At 36.5% G+C, this 21397-nt stretch overlaps 1 pseudogene; it reads right to left on the bottom strand.

Annotated features, from left to right (window-relative positions):
• Positions 1-337: 337 nt before the first annotated feature.
• On the bottom strand, positions 338-818 carry LOC138383863 (small ribosomal subunit protein eS24 pseudogene; annotated as a pseudogene).
• Positions 819-21397: the final 20579 nt, after the last annotated feature.

Raw genomic sequence — 21397 nt, forward strand, 5'->3', positions numbered from 1 at the left:
AAAATAGATAGATAAGTAAATAGGTAGATAGATAAGATAGATGACAGAGAGACAAGTGGATGACAGACAGGTATATAGATAGATAGCTAGAGATAGATGGATAGATAAATAGATTACATAGATAGATATTAATAGATATATAGATAGATGGTTGATAGACATTCACTTCAGTAAAACCATTGTTTTGATTTGTACTGTATAGTCTGATATTAAACTTGCATATCTATGAAAACCATTATATCCTTAATATTTTCTCATTCTGGTTTTCTTTCATATTTTCATGTTTATTTGTCTACAGGTATATATACATTTTTTTAAGTTTTTAAGTTTATTAATCTTCTTGTGAAAAATCCACACGACGGCTGCAGATAACATCACTGCAGAATCTTTATTCCTTCGGCTTTTTGCCAGCACCAACATTGGCCTTTGCAGTCCCCCTGACTTTCTTCATCCTGTTCTTGCGTTCCTTTCACTGCTTTCTTGATGTCTTTTTCTTCTCATACAGGCCATGCCTTGCAAGCCTATGTTTGGGTTCATTTTTCTTTGCATAATCCAAGGAATCGTAAATCATGCCAAAGCCAGTTGTCTTGCCACCACCAAAGTGAGTTCTGAATCCAAATACAAAGATGACATCTGGTGTGGTCTTGTACATTTTGGCTAGTTTTTCTCTAATTTCTGTCTTTGGTACTGTTGCCTTCCCAGGATGAAGGACATCGATGACCATTTGTTTCCTCTGGAGTAGTCAGTTCGTCATGAACTTCCTGGTCCGGATAGTTACTGTGTCATTCATGATGGCGCTTGATCCTCAAGCAGCCAGGGAGGAAAAACTACGGGTATATTTTAAAAATAAGTGTTGCATAGTGATTAGAAGCACAGTCTTTAGAGTCAGACAGATATGCCTTTGAATTCTCTGCCAGGGACTAGCTATCTGACCTAGAGAAAGTTACTTTGCCACTCTGAGCTCCTATTTTTGTCATATGTAAATGGAGGTGATAATATTTACTGCATAAGGGATTTATTAAACTAACTGGGATAATATATTTAAAGCACTTAGCAGAATACCTGCCATATAGAAATAACATCATTAAATAGATGTTATTATCATTAGTACTATTACTATTGTTATTATTTTATTTCTTGCTTACTCTTTAAGCCTATGTTAGGCACCATTAAGCCTGTTCACTACCATTTAGACATTACAGCAAGAACGTTGCTGGCACGTGCATCAGTGATGCTGTCATCATGCATCAGAGACCTGGACACCACTGACATATCTTCAAATGTCTACTAGCCAGGCAGAAGCATCAATGCAGTAACAGTGGATATTTTTGTATGTGCACATGAAATTTGAAACAATGCTGTCATTTGTCTATGTTCATCTCTATCAGCAGTGCTTTAAAATAGGGCATATGCAAAGTTTTCACACTAAGGGATGCCGTTGTCAATAGGGAGATTTTCTTTTCTGATTTATTCGCTGAAGTTACTAGAAGACAAACACTGTAAACTTTTCTTCAGTGTGAAAGCTATGCCTACCCTGGTGAAGTGCTGCTCTCAGAAGCATTGAATGTGTATGATCATTGGAAGAAGAATTTTCTTTTAGAAAAGATACCATTTTACATTCTTTCTTTTTAATTTCAAAATATTAAAGGGGCACAAATGTTTTTGTTACATGGCTTGAGTCATGGGCTAGAAGTGTGCCCATCACCCAAAACGTGTTCATTGTACCCATTAGGTAGGTTTTTGCCCCTCTTCTCCTCCCGCCTCTCCCCTGCTTGATTTCCAATGACTTTTCCTTCCCTCTGTGCATATGTGTGCCCATCAGTTAGGTCCAATTTATTAGAGAGTGTACGTGGTGTTTGTTTTTCCACTCTTCAGATACTTCACTCAGGATAGTGGGCTCCAATTCCTTCCAAATTTCTGCAAAAGGTATTAATTCATCTTTTTAATGGCTGAGTAGTACTCCATGGCATATGTATACCACATTTTGTTAATCCACTAATGAATTGATGGGCACTTGAGTTGATTCCACATCTTTGCAATTGTGAATTGTGCTGCAATAAACATGTGAGTGCATGTGTCTTTTTGATAAAATGACTTCTTTTCCTTTGGGTCGATACCCAGTAGTGGGATTGCTGGATCAAATGGTAGGTCTACTTTTATTTCTTTGAGAAATCTCTATACTGTTTTCCATAGAGGTTGTAGTAATTTGGATTCTTACCAACAATGTATAAGCTTTCTTTTCTCATCCACGCCAGCATCTATTGTTGTTACACTTTCTTAATAAAATCCATTCCAACAGCAGTAAGGTAATATCTAATTGTGGTTTTAATTTACATTTCTCTGGTGATTAGTGATGTTGAGCTTTTTTTTTTTTTAATATGTTTGTTGGCTATTTGTCTATCTTCCTCTGAAAAACGTCTATTCATGTCTTTTGCCCACTTTTCAATGAAGTTGTTTGGTTTTTTTCCTTGCTGATTTGTTTGAGTTCTTTGTAGATTCTGCATATTATTCCTTTATTGGATGTATAGTTTGAGACTATTTTCTCCCATTCTGTAGGATTTCTATTTGCTCTGTTGATTATTTACTTAGGTGTGAAGAAGCTTTTTAATTTAATCACGACCCATTCATATATTTCTGTTGTTGCTGTAATTGCCATTGAGGTCTTGGTCATAGATTCTTGACCAACCTAATTTTGAGACATCCTTTCTTTCTGGTGGAGGAAATCAAATCTATTTATTATGATCATTATAGAAAGGGCTTTTCCCATGATCTCTTAAAAGATCTTAGTCTTAACTGTGAGGTTTCCTTCTTTTTAAGAAAATACCTTTTTTCATCAGGAAAAAATTGCTCCTCTGAATTTATTTAAATTGGTTCACTATTCCTTTTCAATTCTCTTTTCAGTTGCCAATGTGGGAGATCTATAGACTAATGAGCAAAATCTGCAGTGTGTTGGTTCAGTGAAAGATAAATTTTTCAGTATTTCACTGGGTAAAAAAGATGTAATTATAAAAAATTTACCAAGCATATCACTAATTTTGCAAATCCTTTTTTTCATGATCTGAATATGGCCAGAGAGTAGGGTGCATATAGAAAATTGAGGTTACAAAGGAATCAGAGCTCTGGTTTCTATAACCTACCTGGAGTTTCTTTATGGACCCTCCCAAGGCAACATCCTACCAGTGTAAGATACACTAAATGAAAAAAAAAAAAAAAAACTTAAAAAAAAGATGTTTTACTTCTTCCTTATTACTAGTTTTATGTATTTTCAAAACATAAGATATTAAATGAAGAGTATACAAAAATAACCAAAATAGAGGAAAGTTTAAAAATTGAGACTATTTTTTGTAACTTGATGTAAGTAAATTTAAAAATCTATAGGAAGTGGAAAATTCTCTGGAAAAATATAATTTATCAAAGCAATCAAAAGTGTAACAAGACCAGTTTCCAAGTTTGTTAAGATAGAATGACTCCTCATTTATTTACCTCTTCTTATAGGCATTGAACAACACTTAAAAGTTTCACAAATAAAAGTCTTACACATCTTTTCTTAGATTTATTCCTAGTCAACTTATGTTTTATTGCAATTTTAAATAATATGCTTAAAATTACTTTTTCTATCTCTTTATTCTGATGTGTAGAAATAAAATTCAGTATATTGATTTTAGAGGCAACTAGATTGTCCACCTCTCTTATAATTTCTAATAATTTGCCTATAAAATTTTAGAGTTTTCTATGTGTACAATCATATCTATAATTAATGAGAGATTTGTTCCTTTCTTTCCAATTCTCACTTATACCATTTACTTTCTCTTTATTGTTTTACCTCTTTAGCTAGTACAGTACTTCTAGTACTTCCAGTTCAAGGGTGAATAGAGTTGATGATCGTTGAGACTGCTTCAGACATTTCACATATTAAAAACAGATACTTGCTATAGGGTTTTTTAAATCATAAATAGAAGTTTAATTTTATAGAAAAGCTCTGCTACATCCCTCGATAAAATTACTGTATATCACTTTTTTTCTTTAAACAATTTTATTGTTGAACTGAAGTTATTCCTGAAATAAGCACAACTTACTCATTATGTATTGAAATGTTTATATGACCGGATTTGCAGAATGTTGGTCTATGTCAATCAGTAAGATCAGCCTGTGATTTACATTTGTCACCCTTTGTGTGTTTTGTCATAAATGTTACATGAGTCATAAATGTTACATTTGTTATAAATGTTACATCAATAGGGGTCTATAAACTTTCTTTTCTCTGAAAAGTCTTGTGAAGGGCTAGAGTTATCTGCTTCGTGAAGCTTTGCTAGAATTTACTTACTAAACCATGTGGGCCACTTGGTTTTTTTGTGGAAAGATTTTAAACTACTTATTCAATTTCTTTATTGGTGATCGAGCCTCTTTTGTGAATAACTCTTAGAAGTTATATTTTCCTAAGATTATTTTAAAATAAACTTGGTTGTCATAAAATTATTTGCATTATTTTTTTATCTTTTTAGGCTCTACTGAATCTGTGGTTATGCCTGCTTGTCATTTGTAATATTGATTATTTGTAATTTTTTGCTTTTATTTGTAATTTCAACAGAGGTTAAACCATTTTATTAGTGTTTTCAAAGAACAAATTTTTGGCTTTGTATTTACATCATTTTTATTATTTTAGATACATACACATTTATATTAGTTTCATCTTCCTGGTTCAATTGAACTTTTAGTATTATGCAATAACCTTTTCAATAACCTAAACTAGCCACTTTATCTTAAAGTCAGTTTTATCTGAACTTAGTATTGCTCCCCTAAAGTCCCTTTTAGTTAGTATTTTGTACTAGTATGTTTCTTCCATCTCTTTATTATCCATATGAATTCTTGAAAATAGCATGTATCAGGAGTTCTTGAAAATAGCATATAACCAGAAATTTGAGAGTAGGAAGGGTTATCTAATAAACACCTTCTATTTTTTGTGTGTTTTATGTTTTACTGCTTTCTAGCCCTCTTGAGATCTTTGGTTGATTTCCTTATTTTTCTTAATCCATTATTTTCTTCTACTGGTATACCCTCTCTTTCTATTCTTTTGGTGATTATCCTAGACGAGTTTTACCATATGTTCCAACTCAACATCTAAAGTTAATATTGTAATCTATACCCTAAAACAGTATAAGGAAATTTATAATACATTATTCGGATCAATTCTCTTACATTTTACATGTAATTTTTTTGGTCCAATAATTGTAAATTTATTTTTAGTGTGTATATGTGTGTGTGTGTGTGTGTGTGTGTGTGTGTATCCTGAAAATATCTTTAGTGCCTTCCATCTTGATCAATATTTTTTCTGGGAACACAATTCTAAGTTGAAAGTTATATTTTCTCAACCTTTCAAATATATTATTTCATTTCCTGCTGACTTTTATTGTTGCTACTGAGAAATCTATCTTTAATTGTCTTACTTTAGTAGGGGCTTTGAAACTGTTTTGGCCTATGACATGTAAGTGGAAGAGATGTGTATCATTCCAGGTTGAGACAGTGAAAAGGCTGTGTACCTGTCCATTCCTTTCTTCCCCTTCCAAAGCAAACACAGAGACTTTATGTCAAGAAGACAGAATGTCAAGACCAAAGCAGCTTAGATTGATGACTCACTGGGTGAAGAACAGTTGACTGGCAGCATCACCTTGGCTGATGGTCAACTTTTGCTTTATGTAGCTATGGAGATGGAGATAGTTTTACTACACCATAGACTATACTAATTAAAACACAATGTCTCTCAAGATATTGTTTCTCTTCTATTATCTCCATACCCTCCTTTAGTGAATACAATTAAACGTATGTTAGAACTCCTTTTATATCATTTACATATCTTATTTTCTCTTTCATAGTTTTCATCTCATCTCTCTGTGTTGTATTTTATGCTACTTCTGCACATCTATTTTTCAGTTTGGTAGTTTTCTCATCAGCTATATCTGATCTAACTAAGCCATTTTAGGTTATAATTCATCAGTCATATTTTTATGATAAAAGTTCTATTTTGTATTTTTCAAATCTGCCAGGTATCATTTTTGATTGGTTCTTTTTACATGCTCATTCTTCTAATTCTTTTGTTAATATTTCTTCAAAAATTTTGTACAGAATTATTTTTTCTTATCTATCTGAAAATTCTAATGTCTAAATTCTTTGGAAATCTATCTTTATTGTTTGTTTCTTCTGATGACTCTCATTCATGATAGTTTATTTTCTTGTGTGTATGGTACATTTGATTTGGGGGCCATAGATCTTAATCTGTGGAAAACCTAGAAACCTAAAATTGTGATGCTTTCTTCCCGTGGGAAGTTAATTTGTTTTGTTTTTGAACCCTGGTTTTTCTTCAGACAGGGACCATTTTATTATCCTTCTGAATCCAATCTGGGAGGCTCAAGTTCAGTTCCCCCACTTTGCAGCTAATCCAATGCTTAGCCTTTTAGTAACAGCACTGCTATGAGTATTCTCCTTCGAGAAAAGCCTAATTTAGAGCTTCCTGCTCAAAAATAAGGCTTCTGTTTTGTTTGTTTCTTTTCCTCTTTACAAACACACATCTTGGGACAAGCAAAGCAGTAAAATATATTTTATACTAGATGTAGGTGTTTTGCAGCAGGTGGGTTCTACAGCAAATTCAGTCTGCCATTCCACCCCATCGCTTATTTTTAGATTTCTTTCAATTCCTATTACTACTGGTAAAAGTCAGAAACATAGAAATCTAGAAAGGCTTTAGCTATATCCTGATGATCCCTGTCTGAGAAGGTTGTAAAATAAATTACCAGAAGCTTTATGTTTTAATGGAAAATATGTAAGCTTTGAAGTCAGATAAACATCTTAAATCTTTGATTTGTGACTTTGGGCAAATTACTTACAGTTCACAAGGCATAATTTTCTCATTTACAAATGGAAATTATAAAATTTATCTCTCAGGGATGTTATAATGATTTGAGAATGGATAGGTATAGATATACTACATATATAGATATATAGTTTTTTTTTTTAGTGTCTGATCTATAGACAATACACAGTAGATACATTTATTCACAGCATGTATTTCCCTCTGCATGTGTATTCCCTCTGCATGTGTATTTGGTTACTTAAACTATTAATTTGCTAAAATGTTGCTAAAGAAAATTGCAATACAGTATGCAAAAGACTCTGAGTGCATTTTACCTGCTATATTGAATGTGCAAGAGGGAGAGGGAGAGATTAATTGTCTGCTCTAATTTTGTATATCTACATGCCCCATAAATCTAGAGCTTAACTTTTAGTTTAAAATAATCATATGAATATGATATATTCATAACGGAACATTAAAAACTCCAAAATAATCTCCTAAATGCCTTTTATGTTATTCTTACATGTAGATTTTTTTCTTCCATAATAACTAGAATAAAAGAAAATACGTAGGTGAATATTAGTATTCAAATAACAAAGTAATTTCTTCCTTCTGCTAAATGAAGGAAAGGAACCAAATCTGATTGTGAACTGAAAGTGTCATTCATATTGTAGTCATGGTTTCTGTTGCATGCTTAATCAAAATTCAAAATTACGGTATTGACGGGAATAGTCCATGGAATAGGCTAATGCTGAAAATGAAAACGTAACAGCGACCTCAGAGAAATGCAGTACAGATTATTTGCCAAACTAGCTACATTACTCAAAGAAAAGACTCTGTGAACTCAAATAGCAGAGAAGCATTTCAGGTAGCTAATGACTGCTTTCTTTTTTGTGCTGTTTGACTTAACATCTTCAGCAAGCTAGGGAGGCAATCACTTCTGTTGGTTGTGCAGGTGGCTTAAAAAAGCATATTATAATAAAAACAAACTTAACCAGTGTAAGTTGTTTGGCATAAATTCCTCCCACCATAATTAGAATTTTCCTGTGTGCCAGACTATCTATGTTGTTTTTACTAATTAATAGTAAGTTGAATGATAATAGTAGTTAGCATGCATTATTTGCCCGCATATCTCATTTAATTTTTAAAATACCTATAAAGTAGATACTATTATAATCACCATCTACAAATGAGAAAAGAGGGACAGAAAATGTTTATGGTGGAAATGGCAAGTGGTGAGAACGGAGAGAAGAAAAGAACTAGCCCCTGTGAGCATTTTTCTAGCCAGCCTCACCTTTGTGCTATGCATGCATTGGATATATCTCCAGTTCCCGATCCATCTCTCCAGAATCTTGGTGATATTGTTAGATAATCTGAATGGTTGTGTAAGTATAATGCTCATCAAATAACTCAGCTGAGTGGGGTAGTGAGTTTCTTGTATAACAGAGTCAAGATTATCAAACATTTTAGCAAGCTTACATAATAGACTAAGTTTAATATGTTAAAACTTAAAGACATAAAACTTTGGTTTTAAAAATATATAGAAATGAGGAATGATAAATCTGTGGTTTGGCATCAGCATGCTTAATTTAAGGATTTTCGTTTACTTGAAGTTTAAGATGGACAATGACAATTAATGACAACGTCATAGGTAGAGAAATTGCCTAGGATTCTTGCTCCTCTAAAAGCAAGAAAAAGGAAGTATGATTAAAAGTTTGAAAAGAAAAGACTTTTTAAAACTTAGTAAAGAGGGAAAAATACAAGAGTGGGAGTATGTCTGGATTGTAGGAAAGGGGGGTGACTCTGAGAAAAGCGTTTGGGATTCAGATGAGTCAGAATGCTGTTAAAATCATTTTAGTGCATTAATTTTATAGTTTTGGTTATGGAAGTAGAAGGACGAAGATAGATTTGAAAGATAGAGTTAAGAATGGATCAGTTTGACAAATGATGTAATATGAGAAATGAACAAAATGCTAAATCTGGCATCAAGATTCCTGACCTGGTTGATCCCAGTGTTCCAAATGTCCCATTCTTCTAAGATCAACCTTTCATTTCATAGCCACATAAAATATCTCAAGCTTTCATGGTGTCTAACTGCAAAAAATTCAATATCCTCTTGACTCTCACATTTGGATCAGGACTGCTGCTTTATAGCAGCTCTGTTGACCCCTTCTTGCCATATCACCAGAAGTAGTATTGCAATGTGTTTAAAAGCATGGGCCGTGTAGTTAGACCAACTCATTTAAGTATTGGATCTGACATTTCTAACAGAATGCTCTTGGTAAGATTACTTCATCTCTCTATATCTCACTTTCCTCAGCTATTAGAGCGTGATAATTAACTGTACCTACTTTAACAACATGTTCATTCCTTCATTCCACAAATATTTATTAGTCACCTTCAATGTGCTCACTGTATCAAATTCACAAATACTCTGTCCCCTGAGAAAAATTGTTAAAATCATATTAATTACAGTATTTCCACCTAAAGAAGACAACCTCTTACTGTTCAGAGTAATTTTACTTTTGTTTGTCTCAATTTGAGACTTGGCCTGGCAAAACCACAAAGCCCATTTCAATGTCTTCTCAGGACAAACAAACAAAAAAAGTAGACAATCTGACTCCCTGTCCCACACTGTACACACACAAAAATATCTCTCACAATTTCTAAACTGTGGAAATGTTTACTGGTAGACTTTCTTAATATTGTATTATTCCTCATTACATTATTAATTGTGATGAAAGCCAGCAGCATGGGGTTTGGGGAGGCTGGCTGTGTGTGTTTGCTAGTGGTAGGTGAAATACGAGTAGTTCTGGACATGTTGAACCTCAAGCACCAGCAGTATTATTTTATGAAATTGTTCTGAAGGCATTTAAGTTGGAAATGTGTTTCTATTATTTTTAAGTAGCTCCATAAAATATACTAGAAATTGATTTGGAGAGACTAACCACATAATAAGCAAATAGCAAATGGTAGTTGAATGGTGTGAAATTAAGAGCTCTGTGTTTCAGGGGGAAAAAAGACAAATATAAAAGCAAACAAAACTATTTAGAGTTAATCTGAGAGAAATCTATTCACTCTTCAGGTCAGAAGTCCTCAATAGTTTCCAGTTGTCTATTTAAAAATCTGAATCTTTAACCCAGCATTCGAAGCCCCCAATTTTCTGACATTCCTTTTCATGTCTAACATTTACTTCCTGAATTATTCTCAGCTCCCCCTAATCCAAAAACCCCATACTCTATGTTTTCATTCAAATTCTTTCCCAAATCTAGAAAGACTAATCTTCCTCAAACTGCAAATATCCAGTTCCTCTCTGGCCATCAAAGGCCGTATTTTCTACAAAGATTTTCTTGGTAATTCAGAATAAACTGGCTTATATATCCCTCCTCTGAGCCATCATAGTGATTGTATATAAATATGGCACAATCTCATATTACTGTGGGCCACCAATATTGATGGCAAAAATCTGTCATTGTCACAAATAGTTTCTAAACTTTCCAAGAATAAGAAATTTCTGATTCTCCATAATTCCTGGCATATGGTAGATATTCAATAAATGTTTGTAAAATGCACAGATTTGTTGTTCAGAACAAATAAAAATTGTGAATTAAAAACTGATTTCTTAAACCTACCCCTAGATTTACCATTATTATTATTAAATTATTTTATACTAATAATGCTTGTACCATGGCATTTGTCAGAAAATAACATTATCCTTCATTTTGTTCAGAATTAACCTAATCCTAACTTTTTCAGTGTCTCAAGCATTTCTCAAGGTATAGGCAGCCATGACCAATGCACTGAGGTTAGTTAAGAAGAAAACAGGAAGCAGAACTTCAAGTCGCCTTAAATTCTATGGGAGAGAAATTCTAACAGACCATATTTTTAAAAGAATAAATTTTGGAATATGCAATACCATGCCATTTTTTAGTTAATGTGTTTTAGTTAAATATTTTCAGTCTTAAATGTCTATATGCTTTAATAGAAGTTCTTTAAAAGGAATAATACCAAGTCTAGAATTTTCAGTGGATGTTCTCAATGCTGTGACGCACTGCCCAGATCTTTGCTTCAAGACAAAGGTATATATTTTCTTAGCTGCCAAGAGCATTGACTGCTGGAAGTTCACAGCTGTATCTCTCCCTAGGAATTGCTATCAACCAAAGGGAGTAGCATCACCCACGATCTCACCGCATCCCCAGGGGCAGCCTCTATCCAATGACTGGTTGAAGCAGAGGTATCATGACCCAACTGGGAAAACTCTGAAGGTCCATCCCAGCTTCGGAGCTCCTTGTATGATCAGCCTCTGTTATCACTGCACCTGAATTCAGTTTCTCCATATACCCACTCCAGCTTCCCTCAATCCCTCATAGGTTTTGCTCTTAGAGCACATACCAATACACCACTTACATGTACATCTCTATCTCAAGTCTATTTCTGGGGTACCCAGCCTAAGACAGTGCAAGAAAAACATAAGTAGGTGAGATGTAAATGTACTTCAGATATTCAAAGTTTTAAAATTGCTTTTCCACACACAATACAAAGTTATTTACTTTCAAGAAAAGTGCTAGAATGAGTTCAACTATAAATGTTCACTAAGGGCATTCTTACGCATGGAACTCTAATTTCCAATTCATGACTCTTATACTACATAAGCAAAGTCTTCAGAAATGTTGATTGCTCAAATACTACACATACAAAACCTTCAAACAAGTAAATTGACATCTAGTCAAAATAGGAAAAACCAAAATAGTGACATTGACTTTCACTCCAGGATATTCCAACATAAATAAAGATGCTAGCTGTTTCTTCTCATACCAAAAAAAAAAAAAAAAAAAAAAAAAAATCAAGAAAACACAGAAAGAAAAATTATTTTACTAAAAGCAAAAATATCACAAAAACATGAGAGGAACTTAAAGAATCAGTTATTTCCCTATTTTCCACATTCTCTCCTTTATCCCTCCAGGCTGTTTTCTGTTCAGTAACACCCTTCTTCCCACTGCTCAATTCTGTTCACCGTTGTGTTATTCTCCTCAGCTGTTTGTTTCATTTAATTTCATAAATAAAAGCAATAGGCACCAGACTATTAACAATTTAGGTATACTAGAAAACACTAAACAATCAGACCATTTTATGAAATTGTGTAAAAACTCTCAGAAATAACTGACATTACCATTGTACAAAAAGAGGTAAATTTTAGTGACTATGAGGCATTTAGAGATATATAATGAATAAATTATAATGTTATCTATTTATTTTAATAGCAGTAAGATTATCAATAAAGGCACTAGCACAAGCTGGTAGATAAATAAAATCTATAATCCCGCTATAATGCTGCTGCAAGCTGTCCTCGTTGCAGAGGGTGAGCACTGGTATTATGATATAAAAGCTTAGCGATTCTGACAGATCATAGGGAAACTTACTTGGGAAAGCATGATTTTTGAAAAAGAATCTTTCACTCTATGCAAATGAGTTTAAACGCTGCTTGACAGTGTCGGTGTCATTTATGACATTCTGTGTCAAGCTCAGAGATGCTGCTACACTGTAGCAGGGAAAGCACGCTCATGTATATTTCAGTGTATTTCCTATTCTGCTATATTGAAATTGTGAAAAATCCAGAGGAGAAGAATAACAGAGAAGAAAGAGTATAATACTATGTTTTCTTGGGTTTGACTTTAAAAATGACAATCCACTGATGAAAACAACAGTGCCCTCTTATGAACAGGTAGATTATCTTCCCGGTATAGCCTGTGCTAAGGCTAACCAATTGTTCTTGCCCAATCCCAAATGAATCTAGATGTACGAGTTACAGGCTGGTGAAATTCAAAGATTTCTCTTTCCACTGCAAATAATATTTCAGTGTCACTGTTAAATACCAAAGGAAATGCCCCACAACTAAGACAGAATAAAAAGCTACAGCCTTCAGCACTGACAACCTGTGACCCAGGTAATATGGGGCAGAGAATGTTTAGTAAATGGTGGTGACTTGGTTGGCATATGGTATGTTGCATTGTGTTGTATCAGTGCCCGCTAAATAATACTCTTTCATAATTATGAGTTAGGGAAGGTAAAATAAGAGAGGTTAAGTTCTACAGGATTATGAATCATTCTCTCCCCCACCTATAGTATAGTAGCAATAGAGTTGCTCAAAATTGTGCTGTTAGAAAAAAAAAAAAAAAATCACAGTGTGGCTGTAAGATGTTCAGTGTATAGGAACTATAGTTAACTCCAGATCTGATCTTTTGAATGTTCCATCACCTAGTCCTAGGAACTTCCAGGAACTTCCACAGATCTTCCATAAACCTGGATCTCCTGACAACATTTAGAAAAAAAAAATGATAAATCTTGAGCTGATTTCCACTCCTTGTGATTTAACATCTTGGCATTTAGCCAAAGAAGTCACTAGAAGGCAAATGTGAACCAGGTTTTGAACTATGACCACAATCTAAAGCAGGACAACTCTACAAGTCTGAAATCTATCCTGTTCTGTCCACTGTCACCTCTCCCCAGCCCTTACCTCTCCACCAGTTTAGCCGCTTGCTGGCCTCACTGCCTCCACTGTCTCTGCCCTGCCTTCCAATCCATCTTGCCCATTTTTACAGCCCTGATCACTTTGTACCAGAATTTCCTGCTTGTAGATTTATTTCTTTTCCTGGGAACTTCTTAGATGAAGAAGCTGCGTATTATCTACCTTTGTATTTCTGTATCATATTGCCTGAGATAGGGAGACAGGCAGAGTTCATGAGAGCTGCCAGCAGTAACTGGAGAGTTGGGACCTGGATAAAATACTGGCAAGGGAGAAATTGGGGAGCCAGGTCAAGTGCTCCACCACAGGTTTTCACTGATTTGGGATGAGATTTCTGAAGCTTCCATCTTTCATCCTGGAGCCTAGCATGGACTGGACATTTTAAAAAGTATGTCACATTAATGAATGAGTGGAGGAGTGGTTTGCCAATAGAAGCTTTCACATTAGGGGAATTAAAGTGTCTATCTTCTGAAGCGCTGGAACAGAGACTATGTCAATTCCAATTATAAGGCAAGCAGAGTTGTGTCGCTTCCTTTCCTGGAAGCCCACTCCACCTGAGACCCCAGGGCTCAGTGTCTTCAGATGGCCCCTGGCTGTTTAAGGCCTTACCAACCTCTTGTTCTTTCCAAGGCTACATAGAAACATACGTATCCTGTTTGCCATTCATTTAACAGGAGTTAATATGTTTGCTGTTTTGATGCAAAGTGTGAATGAATAGTAATTAACTCATGTTTATTTTCCCTTGAAAATTTGCATTTTAGAAGGGATTTTAGTGCTCTCTCATGACATGGCCCCTGCCTACTCAGTTTCCAGCCTTGTCTTTGCCACACCCCCATATACCTACATCCCAGCCATCCTGAACGAAACGAAACTCCCAGAGTATGTCTCAACTCACTAACTTCTCAGCCAAGAACACCTCTGTCTGCTTAGTTAATTCTGCTCAGATCAAGCACCATATCACCTGCTATGGTGATCAACATCTGTGACCGACTAGGCAGGTTTAGGAGACATTTTCCTATGCATTCTCACACTTGGTACTGTATGTTTACTGCAGTGTATTTCATACTGTCCTGTGCTTACCAGTTACTTGTCTTCCACCCCTATCAGAATGTAAGACCCTTGATGCTAAATTTTGTGTTTATCATTTTGGTATTTTCAGCATTTGGCACAGTTATCAGAGTGCACTAAACACAAATTTATTAAATATATGATGAAATGAGTGGCCGAAAATAGTAATAAAAATAAACATTTTAATAGGACTTAGGAGGTAGTGAGGTCAGGGGACACCAAAGGTGCCTTTTGTTGCTCATCCCTTCCACCAAAAGATAAAGGGAGACCCCACTCCTCAACCAGGAAAACTCACATTACTCCCTGTTACCTGCAGACCACCCCCCCCACCCCCCGGCTCAGATTCACTGGGCAAAACAATGTACAGCTGACCTACTTTATTTTTCTGTTTCTGTCATGGGATTCTCACCAGCTAGTGAAAGATATGCCCTTTAAAAAATTAAAAGATATTGCACAGCAATACACTAAAACATTTTTTCCCTGAAATTTTTGGCTAATTACCTAAGGTGGGCAAGGCTTGCCTCCCCTATAATGAGCTAAATATTATGCACTAGGGACAAGATGTTTTTCTTTGGTCCCATTTGTGTCTAGCATAGTGCTGGGCACACAGTACATTCTGAAATAGAAATAGACTGCAGAGCTATGGGATTCAGGAGTACTTGAAACATCGAAATCTTATATCTCACGGCACATTTAACGGACTCTGAATTCCAGATTGCCGGGTCACCTCCAAGAGCACACACTGAATGATGCAGCCATCTGGAAACTGATTTTTTAATTTCTCTGTGCAGTAGAGGTGAACTTTCAGCTGAAAATGTAAATGCTTTTAATATGACAGAGGCTAGTAAATATTTAAGTGTGAATTAAACTGATATTTGTGCAGTGATAAGTAGACTCCTGAAACTAGGGAAATGAGCCCGGTTTCTGTCTCAGCTGAATCTTGTCCCTGGCTTCATTGCTTGGGAACTCAGAGACCAACCAAAGATCTCAAAGTATATCCTAATTCTCCAGATGAACTTTGCCTTCTATAAATTGGATAAAAGGATTTGGAGACTTTCATATGTGGTTAACTCTTTCATGTATATATTAGAAATAAAGATTTGGAGTCTTTGAAGCCTGGGAAGCAAAATGGCAGAAACATGCATGATGCCCTCTAGGACTAAAGAAATTTTGAAAAAGAAGTTTTTCTTCTCCTTCCCACACTCAAAACCATGGTGTCTTTTGCCCAGAAGCTAATCTGCAAGTTTATGGTGAGAAGGCTGCTTCTCACATACATTGTTCTTTTCATGTCTTCACAACTTGGCATCAGTTCTTTCCTCTCCATGAAAGTCTGTCCTGGAATGTTCTTTCATACTGTATTGTCCTGAATAACTCCCGCTCCATCTTCTGGACTTAGTTCAGTTGTCATCTTCTCCAAGAATCTTTCTCTGATTTCTCCTCCAGGCTCTTAGACTACCCATAACATAGAACTGACAAAGTGTAGCAATAATATTTGGCTATCTTCTATTTTCCTAAGGTTCTCTGTGGTCTCTTTGACTTGGGAACTGTCTGATTTATCTTTGTATCTTCATTACCCTGTATCTCCATTATCCTGACACACCGTAGGCTCAATAAATGGTTGCTGAACTGGGCAATGCAAAATTTCCAATTACCTTTAATGCCTTTCTTCCCAGCTACTTTTCTGCTCCTTAGAACCTCTCTCTTTAGGGTGCAGGAACCAAATATGCCCCCTGACTGCTAGGACACCCATCACGCCCTCTAACAGCTCTATCAGTAACCCCTGCTTCTGACTCATCTTCTCATTCTCATCATACCGATGGCAAGAAACCTAGCACTCTCCTTGTTCATAGCCCTGATTTTGCAGATGACTCAGAAAGGTCAGGACTCACAGCCAGTTGGTGGCTTGACTAAATCTAGAACCCAGTTCTACCATTTTTAATTTTAAACTCTTTGCACTTTCTATGCTGCTTTTTCTGTATCCCATTTCATCAAGACTGGCCAGATTATTCAATATGTAATGAACTAATCCACACAAAGATGTGGACTACTCCAATAGAAATAATACTTCCCTAATGATAGAGGGCTCCATGACAAAAATTATATAAAGATATTGATAGATCATGATGCCCTTAAATCACACCAAGTATGGAAATTCCTACTTTATGTCTAACATTGTTTTGTGTTTGCTGAGATCTTGATGAAGATAAATGCCAAAGACATTATGTGCTTCACTGGGGAGACTGAGCTTGGGAACAATAGATTTTAAAATGGAGAGGAAGTGACTTGCAAAAATATCCTGAAGTGACAAAGGAGACCTTCAAGCAAAAGGACCTGAATTTCTGAAGAGGTCAGTGTTTAGCCTCAACATTTGAAGGCAATGAGATGCCAGAAATGCTGGCCAAGACAAGGAATGATAAAGGAGAAGAATTTCAACAAGTTAGCAAACTGGTTCTTTGTCCTACAAGCACCAGAGAAATCAGGATATAATGCATGAAGCTGAAAGTGCTGACATTGTACTTTTTATTTCTCTTGCTGTTGGTTGGACCAATTTACAAAGAATACAGCCAAAAGTTTTTCTTTGACGAGGTTCACTAAGGGAAAAACAGAATTCTTCCAAGAGTCTTATTTTGGTTTTGGAAGTAGAGAGCAGAATTTAATTTCTGGATTCATTTTCTCATTAATAGGATAACCATCATTCAGCAAATGTCACTGGAGAAATGGATTCTGTGCTGTGGTTCAAAGGCATGTCTGCTTCAACCTCCGAGTCTGATGAGGTACAGAATTATAACACTGGCAGGACTTTTGCCAGCTGTGCTAGAAAAATGTTTCCATATTTTCAGAAATAATCTACTAACCTATGGAAAAAACAAAATAGATTGCATATATGTATAAATTATCCACAAGTAGAGAATGATTTTCCCTAGTCTAGACCATCTGTGCTAAGCACTAAAATCATGAATGATATTGTAGACTGCAAAAAGGCTCTATATTCTCCATGGCCCATTCTGTCTATGGGTACAGTATAGTCTCTTTCCCCACCTGTTCAATCCAGGTGGCCTGTGACTGCCTACCAATAGGAGCAACATTGTATATCCAGATCCCAGCCCTCAAGAGACTTTACTGCTTCTTCTCCTCTTATGATGGGAACTCTTCCACCACTATGTGAGCAAGCCCAGGTTGCTACTGGTTGATGAGACCACATGGGGAAAGGCAAATCCCCTGCTAGTACAGCCCCCCCCCCCATCCATCTCAACCTGGAAGCTCCAAATGGATGATGAATGCTTTTATTGTATGCCACCAAGATTTGAGATAGTGTATCAGCAAAAGCTACTTCTTTGATACTAATTGGTTAGTTTCTGAATGAGATCTAATGTCCAGCCTGATGTATATGCGTGCTCAATAACTTCTTTCTAGTGGGCATTTTTGCTTTGTGACTTTCTGAGATGTAGAGTGTGGAGAAAATCTCAACCAGTTGCCAGGCTGCAAATGTACTCCCTGCAGTAACAGGCCCCCCAACATGTACTGCTGGAGTGAGACTGGGTGAGCAGCTAAGCCCCCTTACCACTAAATCAAGTTCCTCCTGTACAACCAGGATATTAACTTCCAAGTCACAGCAATTTTCAAGCACAGAAGTTGTTTGATGAAAATGTATCCATGAGAGTAACTACCCTGGTGAGAGGCTGAGTTCATTTTAGGTCAAATGCCAAGTTGATTCTGGATCAAGGCAAGAATATCCCCTGGTGATCACATTCCTCCCGAGCCAGTCTTGTATGAAATGTTAAAATTAAGATGCCTAAAAACTTTAGTGTTAGTCCAAATGTCTTTATTTTAAGAAGACGCTCTAGAAATCATGTAAGCTACTGCCCATCATTTGGTGTTTTTGCAGTGCTTATTCTAGTTGCAACCAGATGGAACAGAGTGAATTACGTGGCAGCACCCACGGTGATGACCAGGTGGCCGTCTAGGATTGATGACTGGCAATCAGTGGAGAAGTATCTGTGGCCTAGAAACACCATTATGGATTTAGTGTTCTATGAAGAAATAATTTAAATAAGAACAAGTGAACAGCTTGGCATATGGCTAGAGGGAAACAGGGGGAAACACCAACTCTATTCTCTCATCTTTTGAATTATTATTTGAAAATTATTTAGCCCAGTGCTTAGCATATGTGGAGGCTTAATCAAAACTTACTGAGTTATACTGGGATCTAACAGTGTACCTTTTTCTACAAGATCTGGATTAACTAATTGTTTTCTGGTATGCTACGTATGTGGCCACTCTAGGCCACAGGTTTTTTTTTTATCTTTTAAATTAGACATTTGAATGAAGCCCCATCATACTCTCAGAATCTCTGATGTACTCTTGAATCATAGCTTCTTATTTCATTCATTCACAAAAATGTTTTGAGTAAATGACTGGATGAGCCAGGTTTTGGGAAATCTTGGCAAGAGTGTCCATGCTTATCAGGGCTCTCCTTAGTGTGTTACAGCTTCACTGCAGGAGGCATTTTCTTCATGATAAACCTGTGAGTCCTTGTGAGAAGGTAAAGGAGAACACAGATTTAGGGGGAGGATGACTGCAGATTAAAGACCACTTTGTCAGACACTGTTCCAGATCTTTAACATACTTGACTTCATTTAACCATAGCCACATCCCTACAAGGGAGGCACAGTACTGTATTCTGCACTATAGGGGAAGAATTAGAGACTCCAAGAAGATAGGTATTAATATTTTTTTCCAACCTCTGGCCTCTTATAAAGGGTGAAGTCAGGATTCACCATCCACTGCAAAACTCCACCTCAGTAAGACCATCATCCCTCAACTGAACCACTGCAATGGATAACAAGCTTGTTTCCAGCCTCCACTTTACCTGCATAAGTTCATGGTCTGCATAGTAGTTAGAGTGATCTTCTCAAAGCACAAATCACATCATTTCAAACCTTACGTAAAACCCTCCAGTGACTTCTCACTACTACTGGAATAAAACCCCATGGCCTGTGGGATCCCTCCTCTGCCTCTTCTTCCACAATCCTCCTGGCCTTTTCTAAAGCCCTCCCAGCTCTCAGGCTTGTTCATTGCCTGGGCAATCTCCCTTGCTGTTCTCAGTGCCTGCACCACTTCCTCTAGATCATGTGGCTGCCTGCATCACTTTACTCAGAGCTCCCCCTTAGTCTCCATCCCATTGCCCTGTGTTATTTTTTATAACACAATATAATACATAAATATATAAACAAAATTATTAATTTATTTAGTACATGTCTTTCTTACCCCACTAACATATAAGCTCCACTCCACCTCTATTTCCAGCACTTAAAACAGCATCTGGAACAAAGAAGATGCTAAATAGAATTGTTTTATAAAGGAATTAATGAATCCATCTGGTTATATAAAAATGAGTTGAAGATAATGCATACATGCATATTTTTCACATCTATCTTGTCACTTTACTTAAAGGTTAAAACACATACACATATAAAATGGATCCTTTAAAAATATTCCTCCTCATAAGGACATAGATGTATACTCTTAAGTGTACAAAATGAAAACCTTTTCATAAAATAATTCCTCCTTGAAAAAGCAGCCCAAAAGTCAAAAAAAGTCCATCTCAATAGCCAGGTTAGCACACACATAGGGTCTAGACTTTTCATTCTATAAGCCAAACACATGGAGGCAATGATTGTAGGAATCTGACCAAATTGCCCTCCTCTGTTGTCCCTAACTTGTTCCTGCTTGGATCATCTATTCTTCAGGTTACTGAATTTTGCCTTTGTTTCCCATTCATTAGCCTGATCTTCAAAGTTGGCTTTTTTTGTTGTCTTGACTTTTGAGGCTTAGTTTTCTTTAAAGAGTTCGGCCTGGAATAAATCTGCTGCCTTTCTCTGTGTCAGACTAACAGGTCCAATGCACTCCGGTTTATGCATACTGGATCCAATTATCTGTTATGTCCAGTCACCAGTACCCAAAGCCAGGCCTTCCTACTTTTCTTTAAGAAGAAAAGTGACACGTGCAAAACGCTGGAAAACCTGGGCTCGATCTCCACATCCACTCTGGGCTCTAACCACATTGGTCTCTTTGCAACAGGTTTCTTGACTCTGTATCATGATTTCTCTCCCCTTGTCTCTCCCCTTGTCTTTGACTTGCCTAGTACCATCTTTCCACCTCTCCCTGACTGCACCTCATGAGTTATATCTTGTCTTAGATGCTACTACCTTTAAGAAGACTTCTCATGACCCAAAGACTTATCTAAGAGCCTCACTTAGCTGGTCTCCTGGTGCCCCGTGCTTTGCCTTTTATATTGCCGTGTGATTTTTTGGTTTCTCACCTATACAGTCCAGGCACATAAGATCCTTGAGAGTAGAAGCTGTTGCCATATTTGTTGTTTTATTCCCAATGCCTCATATAGTGCCTAGCACATAGGAGCTCAACAACATTTTATTCAATTACTGGGCTAACCTGCATAGAAACAGAAGAATTTCCCTCTCTTTTGCTTCATACACCTGAGTTCTGGCTCTGAAATCTTTGTGGGCCTATCTGATTGAAGTACACAGAGAGATAATAGACCTGGAGAGTTCCTCTGGTGATGGTGCTAGGCTGGCTCTGCTCCTGTCTGCCCACCACTGTGCTCCTGCTCTCGGGGATCACCTGAGACTTACTCAGCAGACACTGCAGCTGTGTACTTTCCACCACCTTTGAGCGCAGGACACCAGGAGCTCTGGTTATGTCCAACTCAAGCTCCCTGTGTAGGGAGCACTGGCCCTATTATTTCCAAGCTACAGTAATTAACCACATCGTTCAGATTTAGAAGGTGAGGATAGCTTTGCTAAGACTGTGGTTTTCTAAATCTAAAGGGATCACAATTCAAAGTTCAAGAAAAAGTCAAATTTTAAAATTTGAAAACAGCTGCAACTCTCCTAGTCCCATCTATTAATAGTTCAGACACAATGGCAGAATGATTTAATTTC

This window comes from Eulemur rufifrons, chromosome 6 (genome assembly GCF_041146395.1).
Source record: "Eulemur rufifrons isolate Redbay chromosome 6, OSU_ERuf_1, whole genome shotgun sequence".
Lineage (NCBI taxonomy): Eukaryota > Metazoa > Chordata > Mammalia > Primates > Lemuridae > Eulemur > Eulemur rufifrons.